The following is a 9,760-nucleotide window of genomic DNA, read 5'->3' as shown; positions in this document are numbered from 1 at the left end:
CCCCCCCCGGGTTCAACCAGATCCCTCCTGTGCTTGAACCCTCCCTCTGCTCAAACCTCACACAGTGGAAGTGTGTAAACCAAAGCCCTCCTGCAGCCTACAAGGCCTGGCCCCTCTGTACTGGCCTCCCATCCCATTCCCCCTCAGGCCTTCCTGGGCCCCGCCCGGGCCACCCCCAAACCTTCCCAACCCTGGCTCCTTCTTGTTCTTCAGGCCTCAACTCAGATAAGCTGTCCTGACCGCATATCAAAAGCCCCCTCCCCCTCCCTGATTTTTTCTTTTTTTCTTTTTTCTTTTTTTTAAAGATTTTATTTATTTGCCAGACAGAGAGAGAGCGTGAGAGTATAAGCAGGGGAAGCGGCAGGCCGAGGGAGAGGGAGAAGCAGGCTCCCCGCTGAGCAGGGAGCCCGACACAGGGCTCCATCCCAGGACCCTGAGGTCACGACCTGAGCCGAAGGCAGACTAACTGACTGAGCCACCCAGGCGTCCCCCCCCCCCGATTTATAGTCTTCAGAGACTTGCTATTTCATTATTTATTTATTTGTCTGCTTGTTTGTTACGGTCTCTCCCCCTAGAATCTTGTCTCCAGGAAAGAGGAAACCTCCCCTGATTCATTTGCTGCTGGTTCCCCAGCACCTAGCACAGAGCTTAATAAATATTTGTTGAATGACTGAATGCTGCCATGAACATCCTTATCCCAGACTCTTTGGGCACTTTTGAAAGTGGGAGTAAGGGGCGCCTGGGTGGCTCAGTCGTTGAACTTCTGCCTTCAGCTTGGGTCATGATCCCAGGGGCCCGAATCGGGCTCTCTGCTCAGTGGGAAACCTGCTTCTCAGTCCTCCTGCTTGTGTTCCCTTTCTCTCTGTCTCTCTCTCTCTGTCAAATGAATAAATAAAATCTTAAAAAGAGAAAGAAAGAAAAAAAAAGGAAGAAAGAAAAAGAAACAAAGAAAAAGAAAGAAAGAAAAGAAAGGAAAAGGAAGGAAGGAAGGAAGGAAGGAAGGAAGGAAGGAAGAAAAAGAAGAAAGAAAGAAAAAGAAGAAAGAAAAGAAAAAGAAACAAAGAAAGAAACAAAGAAAGAAAGGGAATATCTGGATTGGAGGGTGTGCTTATTTTAAATTTGAGTAAATGCTACGGATTGTCCTCTTACAGCTCAGGCCCAGTTACGGTCCCAGTGTGAGGCTCAGCGGGGGTGTGGGGGTGTGGGGGGGGATTGCCTAAGGTCACCAGCAGGAAGCAATGGAGATGAGAGGCCAATCGGGATGGCTTCCTTTGTTCCCCTTTCTACATTCCTGAGTTCCCTAAGTTCAGAACTTAAGGGAAGGCTGAAAGTAAAAGACCATTCATTCATTCAAAAAATTGGCTCATTGCGCTCACCTTATATCAAACTGGCATTATAATTTACGTATTTTTTTTAAAGATTTTATTTACGGGGCGCCTGGGCGGCTCAGTCGTTAAGTGTCTGCCTTCGGCTCAGGTCATGATCCCAAGGTCCTGGGATCGAGCCCCTGCATCGGGCTCCCTGCTCGGCAGGAAGCCTGCTTCCCCCTCTCCCACTCCCCCTGCTTGTGTTCCCTCTCTCGCTGTGTCTCTCTGTCAAATAAATAAAGTCTTTTTTCTTTTTTTAAAGATTTTATTTACTGGGGGCGCCTGGGTGGCTCTGTCGTTAAACGTCTGCCTTCAGTTCAGGTTATGATCTCAGGGTCCTGGGATCAAGCCCCGCATCCGGGCTCCCTGCTCTGCGGGAAGCCTGCTTCTTCCTCTCCCACTCCCCCTGCTTGTGTTCCCTCTCTCACTGTGTCTTTCTCTGTCAAATAGAGAGAGAGGGGGAGAGAGAGAGAGCACGAGAGGGAGGAGGGTCAGAGGGACAAGCAGACTCTCCGCCAAGCAGGGAGCCCAATGCGGGGCTCAATCCCAGGACCCTGAGATCATGACCTGAGCCAAAGGCGCTTAACCGACTGAGCCACCCAGTCGCCCCATAATTTACTTACTTATGACGATGATGTGTATCGTCTGTCTGCAGAATGAAATCTCCATGAGACCATAGCTTTTTGTCTGTTTGTTCACTGCTGTATCCCCAAATGCTTAGAAAACTACCTAGCACATACTAGGCACTCAGTAATTCTTCTTGAATGAATGAATGAGTGATGAACGAAGCCTTCTGTGTGTAAGGATTTGGAGGTTCCTAGCAAGCAAAGACAGCCAGGCACCTGAGTCCTAAGGGCCAGAGAGCCCAGAGAGTACCCCTCCCCTCCTGGTCTCTAGGCCCTGGCACTCCATCCGTCCCCACCCCCCCACACTCACCTAGCGGATAGCTCATGCTCTCTCCTTGGCTCCTTCCTCTCTCCAGTCTCTGGGTTTTTCTGGGGCACCTGTCCTCCTGCCCCTCAGGTGGCTTTATACCTGGGCTGAGCGCTGAGGCCGCCCGAGAGGGAGGGAAGGAGTCACACCCTAGGGCGGGTGTGTGTGTGTGAGACACAGGTGCAGAAGCCCCAGAAGCAAGGGACAGGCAGGGAAGGGGACACTGTGGTGGCACCCTAGTCCCCTACAGTCCCCAAACTCGACCTTAAACCCTGGTTGCTGGGAGGGAGGGGTCAAAGGCGGGAGGGGATTATCGGGGGACAAAGGGGCCGCCCTGCTCCCTGCTGCTCCGCACGTCCTGGGATCCAGTTTCTCGTGAGGAGGCAGCCTCCTGCTCCGCCCCGCTGGGACCCAGGCATTGGGCCCTGGCTTCCGAGGAGTTTGGAAAAGGGATGGGAATGGTGGCATGTGAGCAACATCACCCACGCCAAGGTACACCCTTAGACAACAGGAGCGTTCGCACGTCTAAACACACACACACACACACACATTGGCACACGGGCCCACACCAGACATGTGAGCGCACTCACATTCATTCATTTAAATAGTATTGACACCTACCGTGTGCTGGTCCCTGTCCCAGGTGCTGGGATAGAACAAACACCAAATCAGACAAAATTCCCTGCCCTCAGGGCACCTGGGTGTGGCTCAGTCGTTGAGCGTCTGCCATCGGCTCAGGTCATGATCCCAGGGTCCTGGGATCGAGCACCACGGGCTCCCTGCTCCGCGGGAAGCCTGCTTCTCCCTCTCCCGCTCCCCCTGCTTGTGTTCCCTCTCTCTCTCGCTGTGTCTCTCTGTCAAATAAATAAATAAAATCTTAAAAAAAAAAAATCCCTTGTGGAGCTGATGCTCTAGCGGACATGGCCTCTGCGTAGACGGAACCACACGCACCCTGCCGGGCCCACGCATGCTACAGAAGGAGGGTGCAAACGTGTCCACGCGGAATCATGCCGACCTGTGCACACATAGCCACACCCAGAGGCCCCAGCAGAGCCACATGCGTGGCGCAGACAGGTACATACGTGGGTGGACACACACCAGAGGCACGTGTGCGCACACAGACACAGATGCAGCTGGAGGGCAGGACTCCTGAGATGGAACCACGTTTTAGTCTCTGCTGTCCTGGAAGATCTTGGGCCAGTGGCTGCCCTCTGCCCAGACCCAGCACCGTACAGACACACAGACACATACCTAAGGCCCTCTCCAGCTGGGGAAGCCTTGCGGCCCAAGGGGGTAGCTGAGTTCTGGTCCTTCTTCACAACGTCCTCAGTGTCTCCATAAGGGAGCATTGTCCAGTTCTCAGCCCCTGCCCACCCAATGGGGCAGAGTGCTCAGTCAGACGCCCACCCTGCTCCTATCCAGTTGGGGGATGGAAGACTGCTCTACCTTCCTCTCTGGTGTGGAGGAAAAAGGCCCACAGCCTTCCTGAAAAGGCGGGGGATACATCCGTTCACTCCTTCACCCATGTCTACATTCAATCAGCAGATTTCGATGGGACCTCTACTGTGGGCTGGTACCAGGGTGAATAATAAGACGGGTCCGGTCCCTGTCTCACAAGGGTTGCCCAGTCCAGAGGGGAAGACCAACAACAAATGTGTGAACTGATAAAAGCAAAATTTCCTGAAGCAACAAAGTGCTGAGAAGAAGCCAAAATAGGTTGATATGATTAGCTGGGAGGCCCAGAGCTACTTACCTGGGGTCACACAGCAAGGCTAGAACAGATCCTAGACTCCCGCCTCCCAGCTTGGGACCAGGTCTGGGGTGTCTCTGATCTGAACAGTGAGCTGAAGGAGGGAGAAGGTTGAAGGAAAGTTGGGCTCTGAGGTGGGGGATCCTGAATTGGATCTCCGAGGCAGGGGGCTGCCAGGGCTGCCAGAAAGGGCCTGTGCTAGGCAGCGGTGATGTCAGGGGATTAGACTAGGCCCTTTGAGTGGGTGCACTGAGGCGTAGGCAGGGCCACATAGTGAAGGGGAAGGTGGAGGTGGAGGAGGGGAAGGGGGAGGCAGATACTCGATCTGGTGCTATTCACAGGTGGATGCTGGACGTGGGGCTGGGCCTCACCCCAGAGGCCAGGCTCACCCTCACCCAACCCCACCACCTCCTACTTCTCTTGGGGGCTTTGCTTTCTCTCTCTGTCAACCCCTAGGTGCCCTTCACAGCTGGAGGAACGGACCCCCAGCCCAGGCCCAGCTTTATCCCAAGGCGTCTGTCTTGGCAAAGGTCATCAACTCCGCCACCCTGACCATCCCCACCTTGCAGCCCATCTGTCTCCATCTCTCTTTTAGTCTCGCCAGAAGCTGATGTCTGGGGATCCCCCCAGCTCAGGAGCAGACTTGGGTGTGAGTCCTGCCTTTGTCCGTCGCTAGCTGGAGCGAACCCCCCCCCCACCTCTCTGAGCCTCAGTTTGTTTCCTCATCTGGAAACTGGGTAATACTTCCCACCACCCGGGCTCTTGCTGACCCCACCTGCCAGGTGCCTTGATCCCTGCCATCAGGACCCTCGTAGGTCCCTCAAGGGTTACCCCGATGGCACAGAAAGCCTCCAACCAATGACAAAAGCCTTGATGCCGCATGACCCCAGGCTTGGAGGCCAATCCCCACCTGCCATACATATGCTTTCAAGAGATCTATCCTATCCCTCGCTCAGGGCACTGAAGCATGACCTCAGTGTCAGTCCAGCAGGTCACATAATGAGGCCCATTCAGAACCAACAAAGGGGAACTCCAAACCAGGTCCTGGCCCTGACCTCCAGTATTAAGCCCAACTCCATCCTCCTCTCCCACTACAAATCTTCACCCCTCCCTCTCCAGGCAAAGGGAATAGCAAGTACAAAGGCCCTGAGGTGGGAGCATGCGTGACAGGTTTCAGGAACGGACAAGGCCGGCAGAGAGCAAAGACACTGGTGGATGGTGAGATATGACAGGTTTGGGAAGAGCAAGACTCATCTTGCGCCCCCCCCACCATCTCCACATCTTCCTTGACTCCCCAGTGCCCTCAGGATACAGCCCTAACTCTGCAGCCCGCCCTCTGAGGCCTGCAATCTCCCAGTCCCCGAGCAGCCTTGCAACTCACTTCTTGCTTTTCCCCACCTTCTACCTGAGCCCCACAACCCACTTACGGGCCTGCTCAACACTAGGCCTTCCTCAGGTAATTCTCCCCGCATAGAAAGCGCTCCTGCTCCCCCTTCACCCAACACAATCCTTCTCATATTTTAACCTTCAACTCGGGGTTTTACCTCCTCTGGGAAGCTTTCCTTGTCTCCTCTGCCCTCTCGGGGCTCCCACAGGTCCTCAGGTTCCCCTGTCCATTTATTGATCACCCTGCATTGTCATTCTTGGTCTCCCAGTCTTTCTTCCCAGTGTGACAGGAGGCAGGGACTTCTCAGCTCTGCAGCCCCAGCACTGGGCCCGGCACAAGGGTGACACCTCAGTGAGTGTCAGGTGAAGGAAGGCAAGTTCCAGCCGGAGGCTGTGCAAAGCCAAGCCAAGGAGGTTGGTCGGCTGAGCAGGACACCTATGTGAGTGCCTCATCCTAATGGGGTGGCAGGCCAAAGGGGCAGTGAGGGTGTTTGGCCTGGGGTTGTTCTAAGCTCTTCGGTACAATATCTCATGCTTCCTTTTTTTTTTTTTTTAAAGATTTTATTTATTTACTTGAGAGAGAGAGAGAGAGAGAGAGCAGGGTCAGAGGGAGAAGCAGACTCTCCGCTGAGCAGGGAGCCCGATGCGGGACTCGATCCCGGGACTCCAGGTTCATGACCTGAGCCGAAGGCAGTCGCTCAACCAACTGAACCACCCAGGTGCCCTATCTCATGCTTCCTTTACAGAACCCCATGGAGTGGATAGTATTGTCTTCCCATTCCACAGATGAAGAGATTGAGGCACAGCAAGGTTAAGTGATCACTTCAGGGTCGCGCGGCTGGCAGGGAACCGTGCTAGGGTTTGAACCCCGACTCCAGGGTCAGGGTTCTTCATTGTTATCATCACCTCTAGTTTCTGGGGCTGGACACTTTCCGGCTCCTGGGGCCTTCCCCCAGCTCCTGTCGCCCTGGTTTCCCTTCAGGGTTATCTGACAAGGGCCTGGCATCCCCATTTTGCAGATGAGATGTAAGAAGGAAAAGAATCACGTTTTTTAGCCTCTTTTGTCTTACCAGTCACTTTATACGCAGACGTTCTTTCTTTCTTTTTTTTTTAAGATTTTATTTATTTGACAGAGAGAGACACAGCGAGAGAGGGAACACAAGCAGGGGGAGTGAGAGAGGGAGAAGCAGGCCCTCCACTGAGCAGGGAGCCCCACTTGGGACTCGATCCCAGGACCCTGAGATCACGACCCGAGCTGAAGGCAGACGCTTAACGACGGAGCCACCCAGGCGCCTCTGTACGCAGACGTTATTTCATTTAATCCTTGTAACAACTCTGGGAAATGGGTTTTGTGATTACTCCTGAGGTTTGGAGAGGTTCAGTGACGTAGGAGGATCACACAGAGAGTGAGTTGTAGAGGCCTTGAACGCAGGACTGGCTCCAGTGTTTGAGCTGTTCCCTGGTATCCTCAGACGAAGCTCCTTCGTTGTCCCATTATCTGCTCCACCGTCTGTCCCAAGCTGGCTGGCCACCGCGATGACCAAGTGAGACACACAGACCCGCCAGTGGCCTGCCTGTATGTCCTAATCCAGGCCCAACTCAGCCCTCGGCCACCTCTGGAACCCAGCCAAGAGTTGCGTCTGCTTCCTGAGCTGCCCTCGGCGGGAGGAGGAGGGGTAACAAGCCCTGTCCTAGGAGCAGAGCCTGGTGGGGAACTAGGGGTTGGGTTAAAACTGGGAGAAAGCAGAGTTAGAGCTGGCAAGGCTGACCCTCGGCTCAGCAGTTACCCACTGAATTCTCACTCTGTGACCTGAACTTCCCAGGGAAGGAACACATAAACAGAATCTAATCAGATGAGCAGACTCTACCAAATAAGAAAAACTACTGCAAAGCTCTACTATATGAAACAACTGTGTGACGGAGATGCAGAATGGGACAAGTAGGTTAATGGAACAGAATAGCAAGACGAGGCATAGACCCATGGATACATAGCAATTTAGGATATGATAAAAGGGTCATTAAAATGAGAGAAGATAAGGATAAACTATTAAAATAAAAGGCAGGGTGCTGGGGTGGCACCGTCGGTTAAGCGTCCACCTCCTGGTTTTGGCTCAGGTCCTGATCTCAGTGTTGTGAGATCGAGCCCCACGTCGGGCTCCGCGCTCAGCGAGGAGTCTCCTTGAAATTCCCTCTCCCTCTGCCCCTTCAGCTCATGCTCTCTCTCTCTCTCTCACATAAATAAATAAATCTTCAAAATAAAATAAAATAAAAGGCATTAGGACAGCTGGAAAATTATATGGAAAAATTTGGATGAGATCCTGTAATGCATGCAGCCAGTGTCCCACTCAGATCCCTTTTACTAGCGGGGCACCTAGCTCCTGGCTGATGTGACTGCTGGTGACTGATGACCCACAGCTGCCTCCTTCTCCCTCTGACCAAGGGACCCATTTACAGCAAAGGAAGTGTGGTGGTGGACACACTGCCATTTGCTGTACCATCCGGAAGCTGCCGGCCTCTTAGGGAAAAGGAAGCCTCTGGGAGGTGCAGCTTGAATGCCAGCATGAAGAGGACCCAGCACTATCTTTTAGGATGCAATATATACCTTAAGCCAATGGCTGTTTTATGGGGCTTTGCCCCAGAGCATAGGTGTATGAGTCTGGAAACCTAGGATTAGAAGCAGGAGTGGCCCTGCTTACTACCATCACTCCCAGTAACCTCCTTGGGGAATTTGTGCTGCCAGCCCCCTAACTTCAGGCCCTGTGCATCTAGAGATCCTAATTCCCAGAGTGGGGAGGAACACTTCTGCCAGGAGCCATGCAAGAGTCCCAGTGAATTTTGAGCTACGCCTGCCGCCTGGTCACTTTGGTCTCCTTGTGCCAACAGACCAGCAGGCAAAGAAAGGACTTGTCCTACTGGCAGGGTTAACAGACCTTGGTCATCACCAGGAGGTAGGACCACTGCTATGCAATTCGGTCAGCAGGAAGATGTTTAGCACTCAGGTCATCCCCTGGGACATCTCCAGATAGCCATGCTGAGTCTGATTTGTACCATGGCTTGATAGGGCGTGGTAACTAGGGACTCGCCCCTTCAGGGATGAGGGCCAGGGTCAACCCACCAGGTAGGCTATCGAGACCAGCAGAAATACCAGCTGAAGTCAGGAGTAGAAGGGAAGGGAGGGCTAGAATGAGTGAGTAGCAGAGGAAGGAGATGATGACTCTCAGGGGAGGCTCTAGAACTAATTCTCCTCTTCTAAGTTTACCTAGAAATTGTGACCCATCAGAATCCTGGAGAAACTGTACCTGGATGAAGTGAACTTCAGGGGGAAAGCAAGTAGATCTAAGCAATGCAAAGATGAACCGTAGTGCACGCTCTTGGGGCCCCACCAGATCCCTTTGCAATCGTACACCCATCACCCAGCTGCCCCCCATCTCTGGAGAACTGCCCAGCACCCCTCCTCCTGGCCGACCCTGGCCAATGGCAGACTGGCACAGATGTAAGAAAGGCCTTACCTACCTCCAGGTGGAACTAACCCGGTAGTACAGTTTGGGTTCCAGAGCTTTCTCTAGGATTAAACCAAAGCTAGTCTGCAGCTGAGACCACATTCTTGCTCTCATTTCCTCCCTGCCCTATCTGATGACCTCATTCTTCTGCTTCTGAGAACGTTGTCCCAGTTGGTGGAGCCCATCTCAGGCTGTTTCTGGGGAACATAACCTGAGGCAGATCCCTTTCTAATATCATTAGGAATAAATAAATGATAGATTAAAGATTTCCATGTGAAAGAGATCTCTGAAGTTACTAAGCAAACATATAGAAGAATATTTTAAAAGCTTGGGCTTGAGCGTTAATTACAATAGTCAAGACAAGGCAACAACCGAGGCATCCATGACAGATGAGCAGATAAAGAAAATGTAGTATGGACATACAATGGGGTACTATTCAACCATAAAAAAAGAAGGAAATCCTGATATTTGCAACAACATGGATGGACTCTAAGGGCATTATGCTAAGTGAAATAAGTCATACCAAGAAAGATGATCTAATTTATTTGTGAAATCTGAAAAAAATGAACTCATAGAAAAAGAGGTCAGATTTGTGTTGCGAAGTAGGAGTTGGGGGGTGGAGGAATTGTGTGAAGATGGTCGAAAGGTCTAAACTCTGGTTATAAGATAAATAAGTAGTGAGGATATAAGCCATGATGACTATAGTTAACACTGCTATGTGATATATTGGAAAGTTGCTGAGAGAATAAATCCTAAAAGTTCTCATCACAGGTAAAAACATTTTTGTGTAACTACATGAGGTGATGGATGTTAACTAGACTTTT

Source organism: Callorhinus ursinus, unplaced genomic scaffold (genome assembly GCF_003265705.2).
Source record: "Callorhinus ursinus isolate GAN/ISIS: 27379988/994484 unplaced genomic scaffold, GSC_fseal_2.0 scaffold87, whole genome shotgun sequence".
Classification (NCBI taxonomy): domain Eukaryota; kingdom Metazoa; phylum Chordata; class Mammalia; order Carnivora; family Otariidae; genus Callorhinus; species Callorhinus ursinus.
The sequence above is the reverse complement of the archived record's forward strand: the minus strand, read 5'-3'. Positions refer to the sequence as shown.